Here is a 26,265-nt window from a genome sequence, read left to right as displayed (position 1 = left end):
AACTACACTGTGAGGGAAGCCCTTGTATTATATTCATCTTACAGATGAATAATGCAGGATAAGATTAGGGTGCCCAAAGCCACACAGCCAATGGGAAGGTAGACCTAGGAGTCAGGTCAAGCCTCCTTAGCTCCAGTCTTGTGACCCACTACACCATGCTTGATTGGAATGCAGAGTGAGCCCCGACAGGTAAAGCACAGTGACACACTGACACAGACTGGGTTGTGTCCTCCCAAATTTTGTATAAAGTCCCAACCCCCAAGGTGACTGTATTTCAAGACAGAGCCTTTAAAGGATCATTGTAGTCAAATGAGGTAATAAAGGTGGGGCCCTAATCCTATAGGATTGGTGTCCTTGTAAGAAGAGGAGGAGACACCAGGGTTTCTCTATTTGCATGCAAATAGAGAAAAGACCATGTGAGGACACAGCAAGAAGGCGGCCATCTGCAGGGCAAGGAGAGTGGCCTCAGGAGAAACTAAGTCTGCCAACACCTTGATCTTGGACTTACAGCCTCCAGAGCTGTGAAAAAAAAAATTTCTGTTGTTTATGCCACCAATTCTTTGGTATTTTTCATGGCAGTCCTAATAGACTAATACACATACCTTCTGCTATTTCACATTTGGCTTCTCTGCCCCAGCTGGGTCTGCCACAGCTACCCTTGATCCTAACTGTCTTATAGGACTCAAAATCTGGAGTAGAAGGTTTCTAAACCAGTGGGCTATTCCATTTGGTTATCATGAAGACCTCTGTTGAAATACTCTGTTGGATCTCAGAACAAGCTGAAGGTGATCTAGGGCAGTGCATTTCAAACTCCCTATGGTGAAGGACCAATTTCCTCTATTCCTTTGTCAACAGATAGGTGATCCTACCATGCATGTCTGGGTAGGCAGCTCCAGTCACAAGTAACTCACCAAGAAAGTGGAACAACATGCCGTTCCATAGTATTTCCTCATCAGATGCTTGGACTTCTCAGCCAAGCAGTGGCGTGCCGCAAATGTTTAGCACCCGGTTCTTAAGGGTGGGAGGAGTCCTGATTTGTAGCATTTCTCAATTTGCATGATAAAAATACCTCCCATTATGGCTGATTTCAAGCTACCACAGTGAAGTTACTGAGCTGCAAAAATGGGAAGAAATGCCCACGATCTTTCTGGCTCTGGCTCTCTCGACTGGTACCACCCACCTCCTGCACATCATTGTAGCAATGTGCAATGCTATAAAGTTTCTAAATACAGACTGTGGATTTCTGTACTTACCTCCTTGCAGAAGGCAAATCACACTTTGCATAACACTGACCTAAATTGCTTAAGCTCGAGTCCCCAGAGAGGCCCCCTAAAGTCCATTAGCTCACTGTTTTATTAGGTAAAATTCTGGACTGATAAAGTTCATGCAATGCCCATGCATTGCATAGCAATAGAGCAAAACCTTAAGGTAATAGTGCACATTTATTGGGCATTTTCAGAAACGGCCCATTTAATCATAATTACCTATGAAAAATGGCAGGAGCTCAGCTCTGGTCTTCTCTCCTTTTTTTCTTCCTTCCCTCTAGAATTATTATCTTAATGGCCTTCTCCTATCTCCTCTTTTACATTTTCCCTTCTCTTGTTCTCCCTTCTCTAAAGGATTGCTCTTCCATTTCCTTTGCCTCTTTTCAACAACATAGTCAAGCACAAGCTTCCCATTGGTCCGCTTTCTTTCCCTACAATTTAACTTTATTGTGAGAATGGATCCTACTCTTTGTTATAAGGAGCAATGAGGGGATAAGCCCACTCAAGCAACTCAAGGGTAAAACCCAAAGCAGGCAACAGCTTTAAGGGCCTGTGGGATTAAAGGCAGATAATGGAGTGTTACTTTAGCCCTCTTTATCCTTGCTTTCCCAGGACCAATTCTGCTTTGTTCTGTTTTCTTTTTTTCAAACACAGCCAGTCATCAGTAGCATAGCCAAGGCCGTGGCTTACAGAAAAGGGATCAACAGTGACCAGAGTGGGGAGTGACCAATGCTGACATCCAGACAAGAGGTAATTAGAGCTGACCTTGGGAGGTGGCCATGAGAATAGAAACAAAAACACAAATACGAGCCATAAAGCCACACGTGGAAGTAAAATCAACAAGATTGGGCCACTGATTAGAGATGGAACAGCAAGGACAAGGGAGGAAGATGGCACAAGGTTTCAATGCTGACGGCAGCCAGATGAGTCATCCTGGAGCGCAGCTTCAATTGAGTTACTCAAATGAGAAAAAGCCTTGCATGGCTGCAAGCCTACTGCACATACAGTAAAGCCTAAATTCCTATATAAGGACTGCCACAGTTTTGCATCAATTTATCATCGACCTTGGACTCATTCATTCATTCAGCAAACATTTATTGAACAGCTACTACATATTATGCTGGATCAGGAAATTAAAAATGAGGAAAAGGCACAGTTTCTGAGTTTGAGGAGTTCAGGAGCCTGAAAGGGGTATCCACCAAATAAATCAATACATACATGCACAGCCTCTGTTCACAATGTTCTCTTCATCTGAAATCCCTGCTATTTATTGAGTACCCACTACATGCCAGAGACTGCTCTTGGTCCTGGGGACATGGTTGAGTTACTTCTGCTCATTTCCTAACTAGAGCTGTAGATATATTCATATATTTGTCTGCATAGAGTACTGAGGTCATGGGGACCACAAGAAGAAGAAGAGAACCAACACTAGACTCTTGGAGTAATGCTTCTATTTCATGGTTGGGAAAGGGAGAAGAGCCAGAAGTGATCAGAAGAATAATCAGAGAGGGAAGAGAAAAATCAATCACAGAAGCTGGGAAGTAGAGAGTTTCAAGAATAAAGGAGAATGTGTTCTGTGTTCAGTACAACACAGAGGCTAAGACAGAAGGCTAAGAAAGTCCCCACGCAGTCACTCATTTCTGTTAATAGATGGCAAAAATTAATGAATAAACTGACAGAAGAAAGGCTAAAGATGCACAACAGAGCAATGGGGTGCTTTACAAAGACTCTGGAGCAGGAATTAGGAAGGTACAGGATTTATGGGCAGGAGTGGAAAGGTTGACCTTGGAAAGAAGAGAGAGACTTCTTCCCCCCAAATTAGAAGAAAATAAATGAATATGCAGACATGAATTCAGGCTGGTCACAGAGGCCCCATGAAGGGTTTGCCGTCAGCCCCATGTGTGAATCCCAGCTCTGCCACTTACTTTCTGTGATATTGGGCAAATTATTCGGACCCTCCAAGCCTCAGTTTCTTCACCTACAAAGAGGATATGATAATGCCTTTTTCATAAGGGTGTTGTGAGGATAAGTTGAGAAAATGTATGTGCAACCAGCTTCCCCTTTGCCTTACCAGTACATATGGGGTCATCAAAAGAAATTCTACTATCCCTTTCCCCTTCTTTGTTCACACTGTGGTCCCCCACAAGTGCTCTTGCAAAAGAGCTTGCAAGGGAGCCCACCCCACTGCACTCTGTGGGTCAGCCAAGCCTCTGCTGTCCCAAAACTACTGCAGCTGAGGTCCTGGAACAAACAAGATGTCAAATCCAAACAATGCCATCTTGTCCTACAGAGTTTTCCCAAAGCAGCCTTTTCTGTTTTTACTTAAAGCTTTCCCCAACCCACCCTCTACAAATCTCAGCTAGGGCCTGGCTTGAAACCTGAGTGACAAGTACCATGTTATACCTAGCATTATTCCCTCTCTCCCATGACCAGCTTGTCAAGCTCCTAGGAGGCTCTCTGTCCTTCATATGAATACACTTTTGGTAGGCCCCATTAATTTGCTAGGTACCTCCTGATATATGTCAGTTTCAATCTAGGCTAGCATAGAACCTAGCACACAGCAGGGACTCAAGAAAAGTGAGTCCTGCATCATGGTTTTATTTATACTTCTGATTTGGGATGCCCCTTCTCCCATTCTCAGTCACATCTGTGTTTCACCCAGGTGCTCAAAGATTTGGTTATACTGTAGAGTGCTGAGCTGGTAAATGTTTAGCAACCAGACCTCTGGGAGAAAATGCCTGATTTTGTAGTGTTTGCTCATTTCCATGGTGTAAACAGTGTACCAGCATGATTTCAACCACCTTGCAAAATTCCTGAAAATGTAACAATCAGTTCTTCCAAGCATGTATGAGCTGTCTCTAGCACACCACTCAACAGGTTACCTGAAAATCCTGACTAGTAGCTTATTGAAGCAGCTCTGAAGTTTGTGTCCATTTAATAAAGCCCTGTGCACATGCAGCTACTGCTTTGTAAAGATAACATCCCACCCCAACTGCACTGCAATGGGGATGAACTACAAGGGCATCAAGTCTCATTTAGAGACCTTCACTATTTTCATGTGGTTTGAGAAAGGATTCTATTTAAATGGCATTTTGGCATTTTGAGAGAAACAGACACACCCTGACGAGTAAAATCTCAGGGATGATCACTGAACAAAAACACTGTCACCAAGTAAGTAAATAGTGACAAGTTTATAAGATGCTGTTGGCAGTAGCTGGATTTCTCAGTGCTGAACACTTGAGTTGGGCATCGTGGGAGCGGCTGGTTAGCCATTTGTCAGGCTAAGTCAAAACAGCCCTCCAGCTACAGCACAGACGGCAGACTGCAGCTCATCAGCATTTTATTTATGACTCTTAATTAGCAAGCAAAAAAGGAGGGAAGAAGTTCCCAGCTTAGGATATACATACTTATACATATATATTTTTCCCATAAATTATCTTTGTCAAAATAATTTAAATTCCCATGACCCCAAGAGGTAGGCATTATAATTTATATTCTGTCAGTAGGAAACTCCATCCTAGAAGGTAAGTGTAATTATCCTAATTTTACCAATGAAGGTTTAGAGAGGCCAAGTGATTTTTCCTAGGTAACACAGCTAGAACATGGCAGAGCTGGGAGTTGAACCAGTCTTTAGATTCTAATGCAAAAGCTCTTTCAATCATATCATCGTTGGCTCTTACTTGGCATGCTGGAGTAATAGTCCATTGACTTGGGTTAAAAGAGCATTGACTACCAAACTCATTACACTTGTGAATAAACTCCTGGTTCTTATGGTTAGAATTGTATCTTTGTTTTTGTTTTTTTGTGTGTTTGTTTTTGACAGAGTCTTACTCTGTCACCCAGTGGCACGGTCTTGGCTCACTACAACCACCACCTCCTGGGTTCAAGCGATTCTCGTGCCTCAGCCTCCCAAGTAGCTGGGACCACAGACGTGCACCACCATGCCTGGCTAATTTTTAAATTTTTGTAGAGATGGGTATCACCATGTGGGCCAGGCTGGTCTCAAATTCCTGATCTCAAGTGACTCCCCTGCCCTGGCTGGGATTACAGTCATGAACCACTGAGCCTGACCTAGAATTGTATCTTTGGAAGGAGGGAAGTTATCGAATGAGTGTGGAACACAGGACCACTGAGTGAGGCAGGATGACTCCCTGTTTGCTTTTGAAGAACCTGGAGCCTTGCTTTGTGACTGACAGAGTCAATCACAGGGCAGGGAATAAAGATCAGACCCCCAGAGCTCAGGAGTCTGAAGTGACTCTGATGATGGAGAAGGGCTCTGAGCTGCTGGGCCTTTGAGTGACTGTGAGGTATAAGAGGCATCAGAAGCATGAAAAAGGCTGGCAACTCTAAACACATCCAATCACTTCCATCAGCCATCTGCTTCTATGGCATTTAGAGAGTGCTACAACTGATTACTGCTGATCACTGATTTGGTGGAAAATAACCTGATATTTACATAATATTTAAAAATCTAATTTTTAATTATTAATACATAAATCATCTTTAATACAGGTTTGTTTCTTAACTCCTGTGAACCTCAAAGGATAAAGTATTTATATTATTCCCAAGGGTCGCTCCATGCCTTATTAAAGAATGAACTGAAAGACAGCAACTTCCGGGCTCTCTGAGGAGGTATGGTCAGTTCTACAGAGGTCACCAGTATTTTTGACTCTTGGTTCTTTCCAGAGCCAGGAAAGGACTGCACTTCTCCATCCTCTTGAAGTTAAGCATGGCCATGTGGCTTACTTTGGCTAATGAACTATCTGTTGTAATGTGTGTCACTTCAGGGTGGAAGAGTTAGCTAAGAGTTGGTGAATGATTATCCATGCCAGCTTCCCCTGCCACAGTGATCCCAGCAGCACACACTGAGATGACAGACTGTCTGTCAATTGGGTCCCCGAGCCACTCTGTCAAACAGAATCTCGACTAAGTTTTGGAAGCTGTTGTTACCACTGCATAACTTCACCTATTCTTCTAGGAAAGGAGATTAATTTGGCAGAGAAGGTTAACACACATTACATCTGATATTTCATTAGCCGAAGTAAGTCACATGACCATGCTTAAGAGGTCAGAGATGAAAAGTAAAAAATAGGAAGTCAAACTCCCAGATGCCTTGAATCCCAGGGGAAATCTGGAATTCCAAGTCCCTGAAAAAGTCACATCTGGGGTGCTATTCTTCCTGAAGTGCACAAGAGAAGATTAAAGTTGGAAAATTGGTCAAAATGAATTTACACCTTCAGGTATAGATGACCAGAAAGGATCTAGACTCCTTAGAACTTAATAAGAAATCTCCTGAGCTGAACATGAAATTGAGATTGGGTCAAATCAATTTAACAAACACCCATTGAGTGCCAATTCCTTGTATAATGACAGTGCTGTGTTACACATTGCAGGAAATGCTTAGGAGTATAGAAGCCCTGTCTTTCTTTCAAGGAACTTAACGATCTAATTAGTGAGCTCAAACTCAACACCAGAGAGAACCACATAATAAAATTGTTAAATAAAAGCTTCAAATACTGGTAAATAGGATGCCACAAAGCCAAGCACTTAGTGACAAAATTCACCATATATGGAAATCCCTATCTATGTGTTGAAGGGGCTCAGTTGCCTCTGAAAACTAACCATAGTTTGCCCTTGCTTCATCCTCACATCTGCAGTTAATACACTCTTGTCAGTGGCTTATGGCTGAGCCTGACTACAAGTGCTACAAGTGGAAGAGATGGAGGGGATGTTCAGGCTCTCAAGAAAAATAGCTGAAGAAGAAAAAGCTCCTCAAGTTCTTGGTAGCTCAACTGGAAGTAGCCAAAAGCAAATAAGCTGCCCGTGGGGCCTGCCTTGTTTTGCCACATGCCCTCAGCATAATAGTGAAAGGACTAGAGGAAGGCCAAGGCCACAGCCAAGAAACTGCAGCATCTGGCAGCTATCTGGCTGTTATACCCCATGTGCCCCTCTTGCCCTGCTCCAGATGGCTTGGCTGCATCAACCAGGGATGCTGCCAATGCACTGGGCAACAGGTGAGGAGCTCATTGCTGAATATGTCATGGTGCCTAGAAGTAGCACCAAGAGGTAGCACTCGAGAATCTGTCTTTGGATTAAAATGCAAGCTTGAGACCTTATTAAGGAAGACTTAACTATAACAAGGAGACTGGTATCTAATTCAGCCACTCCCCTCCTTCAGCCTAGTCCAAACCAAGCTGTGCTATACAAAATACATGGCATCATGGTTCAAATGAAGGATCTGTACCTCTTTCCTCAAGTTTCTGGAATCATTGAAGATTGAGTGTAAATTATCACCTTTACATGTATTCTCCAAGCTTCATGACTGCTTTCTTGTAAAGAAGAAAAGAGGTTCCTTTCTCTCTTCCTAAAGTCTGAGCAACTCACCAGGGTAGTACCCTGACACCAGGATATCCAGCATCGTTGATCCTTCCTTTGTATGGGAAAAGGGGCAATATGTCAAAATTGGTGTCCACCACATCCACAGTCCTCCTGAAGGGAACAACCATGCCCATAGCCCAGGCTGGGGGACAGCCCTGCACAGGTCTAAAAGTGACTCAAAGGTGGCCAAGCAGAGCCTAACTCATCCCCTGGGAGGTGGCCTGGCCTCCAAAGCTCTGTCCAGACAGGAAGAATGCAATTAACTCAGTCAATGAGTCTCTCTTCCCTTCCTCCTTCCCTTCCCCCTCCACGCTTCCCTCAAAATTAACCAGGAAATACAGGGAAAATAGTCACTGAATTGTTAGTGGGACCAGAAGCTAAAAACATGTACCCAGAGAGCAGGTGCCATGTAGGACAGCTGCGGGACAGAGGGTATGAGGGTGTCAAGGTCAAGACTAAGCTGAAGAAATGAGTTAAGGAAAAGGTACACAGAGTTAAAGGCGAGGCCAAGCAGCCGTAGTGGTGTACACAGAGGCCAAGTCCCTATGCTGGATAGGATGGGGGTAGGCCCACAGCTGAGCTGTGCTGGACCCCAGACTGTTGCTGGGCCCAGCTCCAGCCTCCTGTGGCATTTTGCACACTACTTTCCCATGAGAGTCCTGTCTCTAACCCCTAACAGCTGCCAATAACCCCCAACAGCAAGTTTGCCTCAGTGTATTCCAGCTCTTACCCTCACACTTCCTAGCATGACGAGGGCCAGTTTCCACAGATAGTTGGACAGTGGCCAGGCTAGGCCAGCCCTGACACTCCTTCACCCATGTCACCAGATGCTTTTCATATCAGGCACATGACACCTAGCACATAAGGTTATATTGCTCCTTATTGTTCAGGGTTTGATGCGATCTCAACAGCTATTTGTTGTGTAAAATATTTTTAGCATGAGATTTCTATGTGTATAGGGGACCTGGAGGAACAGTTAGGGAAGAAGAGAATTATCCTAGCAGGCGACTGTGTCACATTCTTGATGATGTGGTCAGTGCCCTGCACACATACATGCTCAAAAAATAATTGTCAATAATGCCATCTTCATCCCACCTTCTTGTGTTTACAAAAGACAAGTGCAGAGAATTGAAAATGAGGTCTCGGGGTCCCAGGCAATTGAAACTCTTCCTTCCTCCCTCAGGGAGTGAACCAGAGAACACGTAAGTGCACTCATGTGGTCTTCATAGAGAGATACTGCACAGGGCAGTAGATTTCAGGGAGGAAAAGAAAAGAAAAACACCTTTTCAAGTCCATTTAAAACAATCCATGCAGCTGTTTCCTGAACTCTTCCAGAAGAACTGAAATACAAAATGCTACCTCTTCCTTCCATCACCTCCCCCCCACCTCCACCCTCCAAACCGGCTTTCAGGTGACGCAATGATGACCTCTGCGGTGAGCTCTCATCTGGAGGGATGCAGAAAGCCAACGGAGCATGGGGTGCTGCCACCTCTTGGATGTTCATAGCCAAAGCAAGTCTCTGTCCCAGAAAGGATGTATTTCGGTGATATTATGAAATGTTAACGGGCAATCTGTTCTGAAATAATTGCTCAGTGTGTTGGCCTCCTTTTCCGTTTTAGAATTTCAAAGGCATTGCAGGCCGAAAGCAGTGCCAGCCTGTTAGTGGTACCTACACTCATTAAATCCAGCCCATCATAACCACAGCTACACAAAAGCTCTTTTTCCCAATTAATGAAATGCAATTAATGGTATCATTGAAAAACTCCTGCCACTTCAATTTAAAGCTATTTAGAGCTTCAATTTAGAACTGTGTGCATATTTTAGAACATGCTTTTTTTTTTTTTTTTTTTTTTTTTTTAGCTGACACGATTAACATCACCTAATTTCTGCGATACGCCCAAGTTTTGGTAGGGGAAAAAAAGAATGTTTACCAGAAACATACACAATAATAATGGCCTCCTTTCCCTTCCTTTCCTAAACACACAAACACACACACACACACACACACAGAGGCTCACACACGTGCAACCCAGTTCAGTTCCAGTTATTCAACTGTTACAATGTCTCCCTCCCTTGTGGAAAATCTGATAGGTCTATGTTGGAAATATCTAGGGTGCTCTGATGTAGGATACAAATTCCAAGGCCTTTATTGCATGATGGTCCTTTTGAAATATTTATATTGATCGGCCCAGTTCCTGAGAGGAAATAGGTTGTTTCTCTTATTCTCCCAGGTATAGGTCATTTGAACAGTTGGGCTGTCATTTTTTTAATCTCCACATTTCCCTAAGGATAGTGAGAGGATGATTTAAACGGCAACATTAGCTGCCTTAGGGTAGATTTTCAAAGCTACACCAGGGGAGTTAAAAGCCCAAATCCTGTTATTGTTACAGGATTAATGCACAGAAATCCCAGAATACCACTTTGGAAATGTAGCCAAGGAATATTATTTCAATGTACTATATGTTATTTTTAGACTCAGATATAGCCCAATTATCAGCTGGTGTATCAAAAATGAGACTAGACAGATAGCTGTCTTGTCTTTAATCCAAAATTCCAATGATGTTTTTGGTGTTTGTGTTTTCTCACCCCTTAGAAATCTGGATATTTGGAGGAAAAAGGTAAAGGATAGAAACTACAGCAGCTACCTCCTACCTGCTTGGTTGCTATAGAGGCTGCTTCTTAGAGTACTGGTTCTATAGAATATTTTAGCACAGTTTTCCCCTCCCCCACCCAGGGGAGGCAGGTGGTAGGAAAAGGAGGTATTGAATCAGGGGTCATCTTGACCATACTGCAAAAAGCTACAAATCAACCACAGCACACTCATGATTTCAAGGCAGCAAGTCAGGGCTCCTTTCTTCAGTTATTTTTATTTCTGCTTTTACACATCTTAGACTGTTGTTCAAAAATAACCAGCTGCAAAAGGTCTTCCAGTTGCTTCCAAGCTGCCCTGTGGACATCAACCAACGTTTATTGATTCTCTACATCCCTGCTGTTGGGTTTTATTAAACTGGGCTTGTCTTTCCTTTTGGCCCCTGAGTAATTGCATAGGTTGGAGATGGCCGAATCACTGTCTCTTGGCTACACCTAGTCAGTGAGAACTCCTGCCTTTCTGTTAGTCAAGAACTACTATGCCAGTAGTTCCTCTCACTGACTTCCAAGATTCCAGAGTATCTTCCATTATCTCAAAAGTTATTGTGTTAACCTAAAAAGGACAAGCATGTTTCCACAGATCTGATTCTGTGTGGGGTAAGTTAGGAGGGGGCGTATTCCCACTTCAATAAACTCACAGTTTCACTATGTCATCAATGAGGGTTTCACTTGGAAGTCTCCCTGTGTTTGGCCACCACAGACTCACAGATTGCAGAGCCCTCTCAGTGGACAGAAATGAACCCTTTTTGAACCACCAGCAACCAGGAGCTCTGACCTTGCTTTTCAGAGCACTTGTGAGAAGGATTAAGTAACATTTTAAGAAGCACTTACCACAGCACTTGGCACCTTGTAGGCTTCCCTGAGTTAAGGAAGCAGCACAAACAATTTAAAAAATGCTTTTATATTTATGTGTATTTTTCAATTTGCAAAATTATTTTTGTACATGATCTCACCAGCAATACAATGATGAGCCTTGCTAATGCCTATGGCAGGTACTCAATGTGTATTTAACGTGGAGCTGACTCGTTACATGTCAGCTTTTCCCATGTAGTTTGTACATGGAGTTTGGGCTATAAATAGGACTGGAATGAAATTCTCCATTTCAGTTTCTGGGGCATCGTCTATATCATAACCACTATTCATCTATATTTATTCATCCCTGAAACAGAAGTTATTGAATCCTAGACCCTCAAAAACCAGAAGAGTACTCCCAGTTATATATTTTAAAATTATAAAAATAGATTAAAAACTCATGAGAATTATTATATTCTTATAATACATAAAATATAATTTTTCTATTTAATATAAATACCAATTACTACTACCATCTACTATTGGTATAACACAATAAATTAGGCACTACTATACACATATATATATACATATATAATGAACAGTTCTTCCTCTCAATAAATACTCATTGAAGAACTACTAGGATGCTGTATACACCTATAGTTTACCAAGAATAAAACTTACTGGCACCTAGCAGAGTAGCATACCTAATATTTTGTACTTTCACATCATAGTCATGGAATAAATGCATACATGAATGAACACTATGAGTCACTAAAGATAAATGTCAGTGTCAGTAGGTGCAAGTACTAAAGTCTGAGAACTTGCCCCATCTGTGAAATGAGAGGACTAACACTGCATTGGAGGATCATTATAAGGACAAGTGTGACAATGTACATCGGACGGTGGTAGGCAGCTTCTGAAGTGGCTCCCAGTGATTCTTGCCTTCTGGTTTTCACGCCCTGGGTAAGCCCCTGCCCTTAAATGTGAACTGGTGACGTGCTTCTACAAACAGAATATGGCAAAGGTGATGAGATGTCACTTCTGTGATTAGGTTACAAAAGACTGTGACTTCATTCGTGCTGGTGCTCTCTCTTGGGACTGAAGGAGACCTCCAACCAACAGCCTGTGAGAAACTGGGGCCTTAGTCTCATAGCCCTCAAAGAATTGAATCATGCCAAATACCTCATGATTGGAAGCAAGTCCTCCCCTAGTCTAGCCCGGAGATGACTACAGCCCTGGGTAAGAACTTGAGAGAGGCCTTGAAGCAGAAGACTCAGTCAAGCCATGTCAGGATTCCTGACCCACAGACACTGGCACATAATAAACATTTTAAGGCACTAAGTTCTGGATAATTTGTTATGCAGAGATAGGTAACTAATACAAGGACCTACTGCAGCATGTGCATTTTAAAGTGTGCGATAGAGAGAAGCCATAGTATTTTATAGTGGGGTTATAAATTATAGTGGGCTTATCTACAAGACTAGAGTTTTTTCATGCTAGCACAGTTAATCATTAAGGCTCTCCCTTACTAAGAAGAAGAGCCAACCAGTTAGTCAGTGGAAAGGAATGACGGGATCTATTCTGCTGGTGATCTCCTCAGCTAATACCAGGGGCTACTCCTATGCAGCAACCAGCACCAAACCGCAGGGATGAAAGAATGTCTTCATATACAACTGGTGGGCAAAGATGCAGTTGAATTCATCCCTGTTGAGCAGGGGTTGAAATGGCACTGGTCTCCTGGAACCATTTCTGTGAAACACTGGGACACATGGTTGTTTAGTGTGAACTCTGGCCTTGCAGAAATTAAATGATTCTCTCAGCAGTCCTTTTTTGAACCGTTCCCATTGCCTGCTGTAGACAGTTGGCTCTTAATCCATTTTATAGAAGCACTTTCTGTTCCTTGGATAAAAGGAAGTACATAAATTTCAAGTGCCATATTACCATACATGCATGGTTCTGTTTGGGCACAAGCACGTTGTTCTTGTCATAAATTCTGACTCAGAATGAGAGCTCAGGATTTACCATCTCACTCTTTATAGTTACAAGATCGACTAAACTGATTACAAGAAGAAATATATAAGCTTTGAAACTGTTCACACCAGTGATGTGGCTCAGTAGCTTATAAAAGTGACAAATAACAGCAAGCCAAAAGAAGGATATTTCAGGAAAGACAGAGCTCTTAAAAACACAGGGTTGGTCGTGTTCATAACCCAGACGCTGATGTTGCTCTTTGGAGCCTGGGATACTCTTTCCACTGCCTATTGTTGGAGTATGGTCCTTGGAAACATGGGTTTACTACACTGTAAGTCCTTCCTCCATCACACCACAATTTCTAAGACCTCTCTCAGGGAGCTGACACGGCAGTAAGTGAGGGGCAGTCAGCCTGAAGGATGGAATGTTCTTATATCTTCTAAGGCTTCAGCTCTTGATTGTGTGTGCACGTGTGTGTGTGTGTGTGTGTGTGTGTGTGTGTGTGTGGTGCGTGTGAAAATGTTGGTTTGATGTGGTTGTTTTGGGCAGTCAAGAGGGATCTAGAGCCCCATGACAGGCTTCTTTCTGTCCTCATCCAGTACTTGAGGCAGGATGGTGCAGCCATTAGAATGGAAGGTAGGGTAGGCAGATCACAAGGATATGAATCCCAGGCTCACTATTTACTAGCTGTGAGACCTTTAACAAAATATTTAAATCCTTTGAGCTTCAGTTTCCTCACATGAAAACTAGAAATGATATTACCCCCTCACAAGATTGAGATGAAGATTAAATGTGATAATCTATATAAAGCAACATTGTGCCTGACACATAGTAAACACAATGTAAACGTTAATGTTTATAATAATCTTGTTTTTTACGTTGTTAATCCTCTTTGCATGTGTCAAACTGTTACCTCTTTGAAGACTTTAGCTGTGGATTTTTACATAGTTGGACATTTTTCAGTAATTTTTCAGTGAGTTTACCTAGGCTGAAAATACCCCTGCCAAACAGTCCTGAGAATGCCCTCTTCTCTACATTTCCTCTTCTGGTGATCTCATCCCCTCATGACTTTAAATACCATCTGCTTTCTGATAACTCCCAAATTTCTATCTCCAGCACAAATCCCTTCCTGAACTTCCAGTTCTTGTCTCTAACTGTCTCCTTGACATCTTCATCAGGAGGATGTCTAATGAGTGTCTCAGACTCAACTCATCCAATATGGTACTCTTGATATTCCCTCCAAAAACTTGTCTTACCCACAGTTTACATATCATTCCAGATGCTCAGGCCAAAACCTTGGAATCATTCTTGCCCCTACTTTTCTTTCATAACCTATATCCAATTCATCAGCAAGTTCTATTGGTTCTATCTTCAAAATATATCCTGAGTCTGACCATTTCCCACCACTGCCACATCACCTCCCTGATCTAAATCATCATTATCTCTCACTTCCAATAGCCTTCTTTTAAAAATAAAAGTATTTTAAAATAATTTCAACTACATAATCAGAAGCTTTTGAGGGTAAGCTCTGTCACCCCAAAAGTACTCTTCAGTGTGGATTTTCCAAAAGCAACAACACTGTCCTATATAATCAGCATACAACTCTTTGAATCAGGAAATTAACATTGATACACTACCATCAAATCCCATTCAACTGTTGCTAATTTCCCTAAAATGTCTCTTTTCCCTCTGTGGTTCAGGAGTTTTTCAAGAACACATCACAGTTAGCTGTTATATCTCTTCAGAATCCTTTGATCTGGAAGTGTCTCAGTCTTTCCCCATCTTCCATGCACTTGGCACAGTAGGAAGTGTTACATTCGGTAGGATCAACCCCTGTAGGATGATGGTTCCTTATGATCAGACTCAGGCACTTCATCCAGGGCAAGAATTCCACAGAAACAATGACATTCTCTTCTCAAGGCATCACATCAGAAGTGACACAATGTCAACCTATCCCACCTTGGTCTCCTGGTCATGTTGATGTCTGCCAGCTTTCTCCACTTAAATTCACCATTTTTTCTTTGTAATTGATTTATATGTTAGGGGAAGGTATTCTCAGAATATGTCAAAATATCCTGTTCCTCATGAAACCTTCACCTTTCAGCCTTAGCATCCATCCTCTGTGAGACTTCATTGATGACTTTAGCCCAAATCAAACCATATCTGTGAAAATTGCCAAACATTATTGTTTATACATTTATTAGTTGGCATTTTATAGTAAAGTCAAGCTTTCCCTTTTCATTCATTTATTCATTTGCATCGGAATGGATTCACAGATTTCTATTTTATTCAATGAGTTGTGATCCATTATTATTCTTTAATGCAAAAATTCTCCCTGATTTGACCAATAGGAGCCCCTGTGTCCTTTTGAAATGTTCCCACCATTCACTGAGCCTTTCCTTATTGTCCAGTACAAGATGTTGCAGGCTCATCTTATACTTTCCAAGTCTCCCCACTCCCACCCCAACCAACCTGGAATCAGCGACTGGCCATTACTCCAAGGAGCCTTGGTATCTTCCAGTGAAAGATGGTTTTTAGAAACCAATGTCTGGGTGCTCATTGTACTAACTGTTACCAAGGTGTTATTGCTACTAAGCCCTCTCGGTGAACAGAGCTTGGACATGATATGTATATACATGGCACACACTTAAACATCTACAATTAGATAGCTAGCTAGACAGACAATCTTATGTTCATACTGATACATTCAATTCCAGTCCAACGTCAGAGTTCCTTCTAGCCTTCCTCATTTCTGTTTATAAATTCCTTCTCCAGCAGTGAAAAACTTGGCTCCCATTATTCTTACATTCACCATCAATTTACTAATTTGCTCAGTGTCACCAACTCCCTCTCCCCACTCTACCACCCACCATGCTGGCTGTGTGTTCCACCTACCGCCTCCACACCACCCCCTCAGCTGCTGACCCACAGCCTGCAGCTCCCCAACCCCAGCCTATGACTCTGCATGGCTGCCCCAACTCCTTCACTACCTCACATTTTCAGCTGCCAGGCTGTATCCTCCATGGGAAAGAGAACAGGAAGGAGAAGGAGTGACAATATCAGCTGTACCCCCAGAGTTTATCCTCACTCAGGAGTCAGAATGATTCTGATAGAACATAAGTTCAATTGTTCTTCTGTTCAGAATCCTCCATGACTTTCCTTTTCACTCAGAGCAAAATCTGAAGCTCTGACAATGCCTAGAAGGTCCAACATGATCTGGGACTTGTTACCTCACTGACTTTGCCTCCAACCATCTTCCCCCTCACTCACTCTGCTTCAGCCACACTGTCCTTACTATTCCTAAAATATGCCTGTCCTGCTCCCAACTAAGAGCCTTCTACTTGCTTCTCTCTACCTGGAATACTTCTCCCCACATAGCTGCATGGATGACTGCCTTATCTCTTTCAAATCTTTGTTCAAATATTACCCCAATGAGACCTACCCTAACTGCACTTTTAAAAATAGTGATCCTTGGGCCGGGCGCAGTGGCTCACGCCTGTAATCCCAGCACTTTGGGAGGCCGAGGCGGGCGGATCACAAGGTCAGGAGATCGAGACCATCCTGGCTAGCACGGTGAAACCCCGTCTCTACTAAAAATACAAAAAATTAGCCGGGCGAGGTGGCAGGCGCCTGTAGTCCCAGCTACAAGGGAGGCTGAGGCAGGAGAATGGCGTGAACCCCGGGGGGCGGAGCCTGCAGTGAGCCGAGATCGCGCCACTGCACTCCAGCCTGGGTGAAAGAGCGAGACTCCGTCTCAAAAAAAAAAAAAAAATAAAAAAATAAAAAAAAAAATAAAAATAGTGATCCTTCCACGCATACCTGATCCTTCTTATCCAACACTTTTTCAATTTTCCATTGCATTTGCCATTTTCTAATATGCTATATAATTTATTTAAGCATTATGTTTATCATTTATCATCTGTCCTTGCTACCACTAGAATGTAAGGTCCTTTGGAACAGGGAGATTTTTTTCACTGATGCATCCCAAGCACCTAGAAAAGTACCTGTCATGTAATAGAAACTCAATATATAATTGTTGCATAAAAAATTAACATAAGCATTATTATTTTTATTATACTTATGAGGAAACTGAGTCTGAGAGAGGCCAAAATAATTGCTTAACTCACAGAGGTTAAAATAACTGGCCCAAGGTCATATAACTATTAAGTCATTCCTGAAGTCCCATTCCAAAATTGTTTAATTTCTAAACCATTTGACATTTGAATAATTATTAACTTAATTAACTAATTAACTCAGAATGGGCATTTTCTTTTTTTTTTTTTTTTTTTTTTGAGACAGAGTCTCGCTGTCGCCCAGGCTGGAGTGCAGTGGCATGATCTCGGCTCACTGCAGGCTCCGCCCCCCGGGGTTCACGCCATTCTTCTGCCTCAGTCTCCCAAGTAGCTGGGACTACAGGCACCCGCCACCTCGCCCAGCTAATTTTTTGTATTTTTAGTAGAGACGGGGTTTCACTGTGTTAGCCAGGATGGTCTCGATCTCCTGACCTCGTGATCCGCCTGCCTCGGCCTCCCAAAGTGCTGGGATTACAGGCGTGAGCCACCGTGCCCGGCCTGAATGGGCATTTTCAAGGTGCCTAACTTAGAGCCAAAGGACATCCTAAAAACTATAATAAGATTACTTACTGTGTATTGAATATTATTATTTTCTCAAAAGAAAAACTTTGCTTTGTCACATGTTAAGAAGCAGTTAGAAAGAAGTTCTTGACAAGTTGGCAAAATTTGAGTCACTGAGATTCTCAACAAGATTTATTCTATACTTTATAATAATTCTACTTGCTGTATTGGGTGAGGCCAAAACCTATGTTGGTTTATGAAGCACCTCCTTAAAGACAAATGACTTGCCATTCCCCCCCATAAATAAAGTTCCCAAGTACATGAGTTTTGCACACAAATATGTGAATCAGAGCATTGTTTATTACAGTAAAACATCAAAAGCAACAAAATGTCTGCCACGCAGGAATGGCTAAGTAAACTGTGGCATATGCTCCTGTCAAGCACTACATTTGTATTTGTGGCCCTCCAACCAAACTCAATGTCAGATCCACTCAGATTAACTTATAACAACAGATAATATTTATTGAATACTTATTATGTAACAGGTACGGTTTCAAATAATTTATATGTATTATCTCTTTTAACCCTCACAAGAACCCTGTGAGACAGGCCCTGCCCGTGCATGTGCATGCGCACTCCACTGCCTTGCTGCTACTGGCACAAGCATGTGTGTGCACGGACTCTGCTGCCCTGCCCCCACCAGTGCACACATACATGCAAGGACCCTGCTGCCATGCCCCAACGAAGCACTTTTGCCAGCATCCCCCATCAGACTGTTGTTGCCAGCAGGCCGGGAACACCTCAGCCCCTCCAGTGCAGTAGGTGCTTAACCATGAAGAACCAGAGAATAAAGCCGTGGGCCTGCTACCAGCTGTCTAGGATTACAGCACACAGCCCAGCTGTGCTGAGCTGAGCTGTAGCCCCCTGAAATCTTCAAGCAATGAAGCCAGTTAACTGAATCCAATTTATACCACAGTCAACCCTCAAGGACATCAAAGAAAGCAAAAAAACCCATCCAAAGGGCAGTAACTTCAAAGATTAAAGGAACATCAGCCCATATAGATAAGAAAGAACCAGTGCAAGAACTCTGGCGACTCAAAAAGCCAAAGTGTCTTCTTATTTCCATATGACTTCACTTGCTCCCCAGCAATTGTTTTCAACCATACTGAAATGACTAAAATGACAGACAAGGAATTCAGAATCAGGACAGCAAAGAAGAGCATCAAGATTCAGGAGAAACCCAAAACCCAATCCAAGGAGTCCAATAAAATGATACAAGATCTAAAAGACAAAATAGACATTTTAAGAAAGAACCAAACTGATCTGATAGATCTGAAATACTCATTTCAATAATTTCATAATAAATCAAAAGTATTAACAGCAGAATAGACCAAGCTGAGGAAAGAATCTCAGAGCTTGAAGACTGGTTCTTAAAAAAAATTTAGTCAGACAAAATAAAGAAAAAAAAATAAACAAACTTCTGAGAAATATGATATTAGGTAAAGAGATTGAACCTGTGACTCACTGGCATCTCTGAAAAAGAGGGAGGGAGAACAAACAACTTGGAAGACATATTTGAGGATATTGTCCATGAAAACTCCCCCAATATTACTACAGAGGTAAACATTCAAATTCAGGAAATTCAGAGAACTTCTGTGAGATATTATATAAGATGACCATCCCCAAGACTCATAGTCATCAGATTCCCAAGGCCAAAGTAAAAGAAAAAATATTAAAGGCAGTTAGAGAGAAGGGATAGGTCACCTACATAGGGGACCCTATCAGGCTAACAGTGGGTCTTTCAGCAGAAATCCTACAAGCCAGGAGAGACTGGGAGCTTATATTCAGTATTCTCAAAAGAAAAAAATTCCAACCAAGAATTTCATACCCAGTGAAACTAAGCTTCATAAATGAAAAAAAAAAAAAATCCTTTTCAGACAAGCAAATGCTAAAGGGATGCATTACCACCAGACCTGCCTTACAAGAGGTCCTTAAGGGAGTGCTAAATATGGAAACAAAAAACTGTTACTAGCCATCACAAAAACACACTTTAGTACACAGACAGTTGATACCATAAAGCAACTACACAATCAAGTCTGCATAACAACCAACTAACACCACAATGATAGAATCAAATCTGTACATATCAATATTAAACTTGAACATAAATGGTCTAAACACCCCACTTAAAAGGTGAAGAATTAAGAATCTAAAGAAGTAAGACCCAACTGTATGCTGCCTTCAAGAGATTCATCTCACATACAGTGATATCCTTAGGCTCAAAGTAAAGGACTGGAAAAAAAATCAAGCAAGCAAATGGAAAACAAAAAAGAGCAGGGGTTGCCATTCTAATTTCAGACAAAACAAGTCTTTAAACTGACAAATGACAAAAAGGACAAAGAAAGGTATTGCATAATGATTAACGGTTCAATTAAAAAAGACTAAACTATCCTAAGTATGTCTGCACCCAACACTGGAGAACCCAGACTCATAAAACAAATTTTAAGAGACCTAGGAAGAGACTTAGTTAACCACAAAATAATAGTGGAAGACATCAGTACCTGTATTAGTCAGGGTTCTCCAGAGGGACAGAACTAACAGGATATACATATATATGAAAGGAAGTTTATTAGGGAGAATTGGCTCACACTATCACAAGGCAAAGTCCCATAACAGGCCATATGCAAGCTGAGGAAGACAGAGGCCAGTAGTGGCTCAGTCTGAGTCCAAAAGCCTCAAAAGCAAGAAAGTCAACAGTGCAGCCTTCAGTCTGTGGTTGAAGGCCCAAGAGCCCCTCGCAAACCACTGGCAGAAGTCCAGGAGTCAAAAGGCTGAAGAACTTCGAGTCTGATGGCCAAGGGCAGGAGAAACAAAAAGAAGTATCCACCACAGGAAAGAAATGAAAGCCAGAAGACACAGCAAGCCGTCTTATCCCACCTTCTTCCTCCTGCTTTTGTTCTAGCTGCACTGGCAGCCAATTGGATGGTGCCCACTGAACATTGAGGGTGGGTCTTCCTCTTCCAGTCCACTGACTCAAATGTCAGTCTCCTCAGGCAACATCCTAACTTACACACCCAGAAACAATACTTTACCAGCTACCTAGGCATTCTTCAATCCAATCAGGTTGTCGTCTCATACTGACTATCACAAGTCAACCCCTTGTCAACTTGGCACTCATACACATCTCCTGAAATCATATTTCATCTCCAAATAAAGACAATAATAGGTCATAATTATGCCTAACATAATACAACTATCCTTCATACAACAAGAAGCACACGAATCCTTAACCTAAATACTATTACATAAAGTTAACAACACTTAAATGCTGATATGAAGTCAATAAATCTTACGTTACGTGACAAAGGAAAAAGAAGGGAAATAAAATGAAGACACTTTCTCAGTATAGGTGTATGCATGCACAAACATATTTATAACAAAATAAGGAGGAAATAGTCATGACAATTACAATCCTCATTTCTGCACCTGGTCATGTGGTCATAGCTGGTATTCATAACTACCTTCTTCTACTACCCATTCTGTATTCCCTTTGCCTTCAGCAAGCACCTTGGCTGGTCATGGTTTTTTACCTGGTAGAGTGACCAAAACTTTCATTCCTGAGGAGTTTTGGCCAGTTGTAGTCCTGCCTGAATTGGGTTGTTGTAGTTTCCATTGACCTTAACCACAGGGCATGGTAATACTAAGAGACGCCCTAAGGGGTCTCCTGTATTCCAGACATACTTTTCCTCACTTCCATTGTGGAGTAGTAGTCTTATTTCATCTTGATAGTCTGGGTCAATCACTTCAGCCAACACTGTAACTCCCTTCTTAGCCTGTTGACTTAGAGGCAAGTGGAGGCCAGAGTGGCCAGGTGGCAATCTTAACTTCCGGTTAAATGGAATCATTGTTGTGTCTCCTGGTAGCAGCATTCCTTCCTCTGGAACTAAGACCTCTAGGCCAGTAGAAGATAATGTCGTGGGAAAAGAAAGTAAAAATTTTGCTAGTGGATCACTAGGGGTGATGGTGAATGGTGCCACTTCCATTTCCACCCCTGGATTCCTGAATCCATGCATCCCGCTATGGGAAAAACAGTACCACACATTGGATGCTGATTCAGAGCATACACAGCCTTCTGGAGAACTTTGCCCAAGCCTTGTAAAGTATTTTCACACCTAGTTGGCATTGTGATTGTGACTTCAAAAAGCCATTCCACCATTGCAGAGAAGTGGGGCATTGCTATAAAGATACCTGAAAATGTGGAAGTGACTTTGGGACTGGGTAATGGGCAGAGGTTGGAATGGTTTGGAGGGATCAGAAGACAGGAAGATGATGGAAAGTTTGGAACTTCCTAGAGACTTGCTGAATAGTTGTGACCTAAATGCTGATAGTGACATGGACAGTGAAGTCCAGCCTGAGGTGGTCTCTGATGGAGATGAGGAATTTACTAGAAACTGGAATAATTATTTTTCACTCTTGCTATGCTTTAGCAAAAAGACTAGTGGCATTGTGCCCCTGCCCTAGAGATCTGTGGAACTTTGGACTTGAGATGAAATTTCTTCTGACGGAAGAAATTTCTAAGCAGGAAAGTGTTTCAGATATGACCTGGCTGCTTCTAAAAGCCTATGCTTATTTGCATAAACAAAGAAATGACCTAAAACTAGAGCTTATATTTAAAAGGGAAGCAAGCATAAAAGTTTGGAAAATTCGGGCCGGGTGTGGTGACTTATGCCTGTAATCCCAGCATTTTGGGAGGCTAAGGCCAGCAGATCACTTGAGGCCAGGAGTTCGAGTCCAGCCTGGCCAACATGGCAAAACTCCATCTCTACTAAAAATACAAAAATTAGCCAGGTGTGTTGGTGCATGCCTGTAATCCCAGCTACTCAGGAGGCTGAATCACGAGAATCACTTGAATATAGGAGGTGGAAATTACAGTGAGCCAAGATCACACCACCGCCCTCCATCCTGGGCAACAGAGTGAGACTGTCTCAAAAAAAAAAAAAAAAAAAGTTTGGAAAATTTGCAGCCCAACCACGCAATATAAAAAGAAAAACCCATTTTCTGAAGAGGAATTCAAGGCTGCAGAAATTTGCGTACATAAAGAGAAGCTGAATGTTAACTGCCAAGACAATGGGGAAAATGTCTCCAGGGCATTTCAGAGACCTTCATGGCAGCCCCTCTTATCACAGGCCTGAAGGCCTAGGAGGAAAAAAATGTTTCATGGGCAAGGCCCAGGGCCTTGCTGCTCTGTGTGGCCTCAGAACATGGCGCCCTGCATCTGAGCCACTCCAGCTTCAGCTATGGCTAAAAGGGGCCAATGTACAGCTCAGGCCATTGCTTCAGAGGGTGAAAGCTCAAAGCCTAGATGGCTTCCATGTGGTGCTGAGCCTGCAGGTGTGCAGAAGCTAAGAGTTGAGGTTTTGGAGTCTCTGCCTAGATTTAGAGGATGTACGGAAATGCCTGGATGTCCAGGCAGAAGTCTGCTGTGGTGCAGAGCCCTCATGGAGAACCTCAATTAGGGCAGTGCAGAGGGAAAATGTGGGGTTGAAGCTCCCACACAGAGTCACCACTGGGGCTCTGCCTAATGGAGCTGTGAGAAGATGGCCACCATCCTCCAGACCCCAGAATAGTAGGCCCACCAACAGCTGGCACCACGTGCCCAGAAAAGCTGCAGGCACTCAATGCCAGCCCATGAAAGCAGCTGTGGGAACTGCAGAGCCACAGGGGCAGAACTGTCCATGGCCTTGGGAGTCTACCCCTTGCATCAGTGTGGCCTGGATGTGAGACATAGAGTCAAAGGAGATTATTTTAGAGCTTTAAGATTTAATGACTGCCCTGCTGGGTTTCAGACTTGCGTGGGGCCTGTAACCCCCTCATTTTGGCTGATTTCTCCCTCTTAGAACAGGTCTATTTACCAAATTCCTGTACCCCCATTATATCTTGAAAGTAACTAACTTGCTTTTGATTTTAAAGGCTCAGAGGCAGAAGGGACTTGCCTTGTCTCAGATGAGACTTTGGACTTGGACTTTTGAGTTAATGCTGGAATTAGTTATGACTTTGCAGGACTGTTGGGAAAGCATAATCGTGCTTTGAAAGGTGAGAAGGAAATGGGATTTGGGAAGGGCCAGGGGTGGAATGATATGGTTTGACACTGTGTCCCCACCCAAATCTCATATCAAATTGTAATTAATAGAGTTGAAGGAGGGGACTGGTGGGAGGTGATTGTATCATGAGAAGTGGACTTCCCCCTTGCTATTCTCATGATAGTGAGTGAGTTATCAAGAGACCTGGTTGTTTGAAAGTGTGTAGCACTTTCCCCTTCTCTCTCTCTCTGCTGCTCTGCCATGGTAAGATGTGCTTGCTTCCCCTTTACCTTTGCCATGATTATAAGATTCCTAAGCCCTCCCAGTCATGCTTCCTGTACAGCCTGCAAACTGTGAGTCAATTTAACCTCTTTTCTTCATAAATTACCCAGTCTCAGGTAGTTCTTTATAGCAGCGTGAGAACAGAGTAATACAGTACCCCACTGACAGTAATAGACAGAACATCAAGGTAGAAAACTAACAAAGATATTTGGGACCTAAACACAACATGACCAAATAGACCTAACAGACATCTACAAAACACTCCATCCAACAACAACAAAATATACATTCTTCTCATCTGCACATGGCACATACTCTAAAATCAACCACATGCTTGGCCATAAAACAATTCTTAACACATTCAGAAAAAATCAAAATCATACCAACCAAGCCTTTGGAAGACAGCAAAATAAAAATAGAAATCAATACTAATAAGATCTCTCAAAACAATACAATTATATGAAAACTAAACAACTGTCTCATAAATGACTTTTGAGTAAACAGTGAAATTAAGCCAGAAATAAAAAAATTATTTGAAACTTACGAAAACAAAAATACAATATACTAGAATCTCTGGGATACAAATGAAGAAGTGTTAAGAGGATAGTTTATAGTGCTAAATGCCCACATCAGAAAGTTAGAAAGCTCTCAAATTAACAACCTAACGTCACACCTAGAGGAACCAGAAAAACAAGAAAAAAAAAACAAACCCAAAGCTAACAGAAGAAAAAAAATAACCAAAATCAGAGCTGAACTGAATAAAATTGAGATGTGAAAAAACATGCAAAAGGTCAACAAAACCTAAAGTTGGTTTTTTGAAATAATAAATAAGATTGATAGACTACTAGTTAGAATTATATAGAAAAAAGAGAGAAGATTCAAAAAAGGACAATCAGAAAGGACAAAGGGGGAATTAGCACTGACCCCACAGAAATAGAAAATCTCCTCAGAGACTATTATGAACACCTCTACGCACGCATACCAGAAAACCTAGAAGAAATGAACAAGTTACTGAAAACATACAACCTCCCAAGATTGAACCAGGAAGAAATTAAAACCCTGAACAGACCAATAATGAGTTCCAAAATTGAATCAGTCATAAAAAACCTACCAATCAGAAAAAGCCCTGAACCATATGGCTACACAGCAGAATTCTACCAGACATATAATGAGGAGCCAGTACCAATTCTACTGAAACTATTCCCAAAAATTGAGGAAAAGTACTCCTCCCTAACTCACTCTATGAGGCCAGCACCATTCTGATACCAAAACCTAGCAGACACACACAGACACAAAACATCAGGCCAATATCTCTGATGAACACAGATGCAAAATTCCTCAACTAAATACTATCAAACTGAATCCAGCAGCACATCAAAAAGCTAATCCACCATGAGAAAGTAGGCTTTATTCCTGGAATGCAAGGTTGATTCAACATACACAAATCAATAAATGTGATTCATAACATAAACAGAAGTAAAAATAAAAATCACATCATCATCTCAATAGACAAAGAAAAGGCTTTCAATAAAATCCAACATCTCTTCATGTTAAAAACCCTCAACAAATTATGCATAAAATATAAGAGCCATCTATGACAAACCCACAGCCAACATCATACTGAACAGGCAAAAGCTGAATGCATTCCCCTTAAGAACCAGAACAAGACAAGGATGCCCACCCTCACCACTCACATTAAATGCATACTGGAAGTCCTAGCCGAGCAATCAGGCAAGAGAAAGAATTAAAAGGCATCCAAGTAGGAATACAGGAAGTCAAACTATCTCTCTTCACAGATGATATTATTTTATACCCAGAAAACCCCATAGTCTCTGCCCAAAAGCTCCCATATCTGGTAAACAACTTCAGTAAAACTTCAAGATACAAAAACAATGTACAAAAATCAGTAGCATTTCTCTATACCAATAACATTCAAGCTAAGAGCCAAATCACAAATGCAATTCCAAATACCTAGGAATTAACCAAAGAAGTGAAAGACCTCTACAAGGAAAATTATAAAACAATGATGGAAGAAATGGACACAGAAAGATGAAAAGATATTTCATGTTCATGGATTGGAAAAAACAATGTTGCTAAACTGTCCATACTACCTTGAGCAATCTACAGATTCAATGCAATCCCTATCAAAATACCAATGAAATCTTCACAGATATAGAAAAAAAACATAAAATTTATATGGAATCACAAAAGACCCAGAATAGCCAAAGCTATTCTGAACAATAACAACAAAAAAAAAAAAAAAAAAAAAAA

At 41.9% G+C, this 26,265-nt stretch overlaps 1 long non-coding RNA gene across 9 annotated transcripts in view; it reads right to left on the bottom strand.

The window, feature by feature from the left end:
- LOC129481056 (uncharacterized) overlaps positions 1-26,265 on the bottom strand; it is a 238,179-nt gene that overhangs the window by 51,741 nt on the left and 160,173 nt on the right. The gene's annotated exons all lie outside the window — the stretch shown is intronic.

This window comes from Symphalangus syndactylus, chromosome 4 (genome assembly GCF_028878055.3).
Source record: "Symphalangus syndactylus isolate Jambi chromosome 4, NHGRI_mSymSyn1-v2.1_pri, whole genome shotgun sequence".
NCBI classification, from domain to species: domain Eukaryota; kingdom Metazoa; phylum Chordata; class Mammalia; order Primates; family Hylobatidae; genus Symphalangus; species Symphalangus syndactylus.
This window is presented reverse-complemented; position numbering and strand designations above follow the sequence as displayed.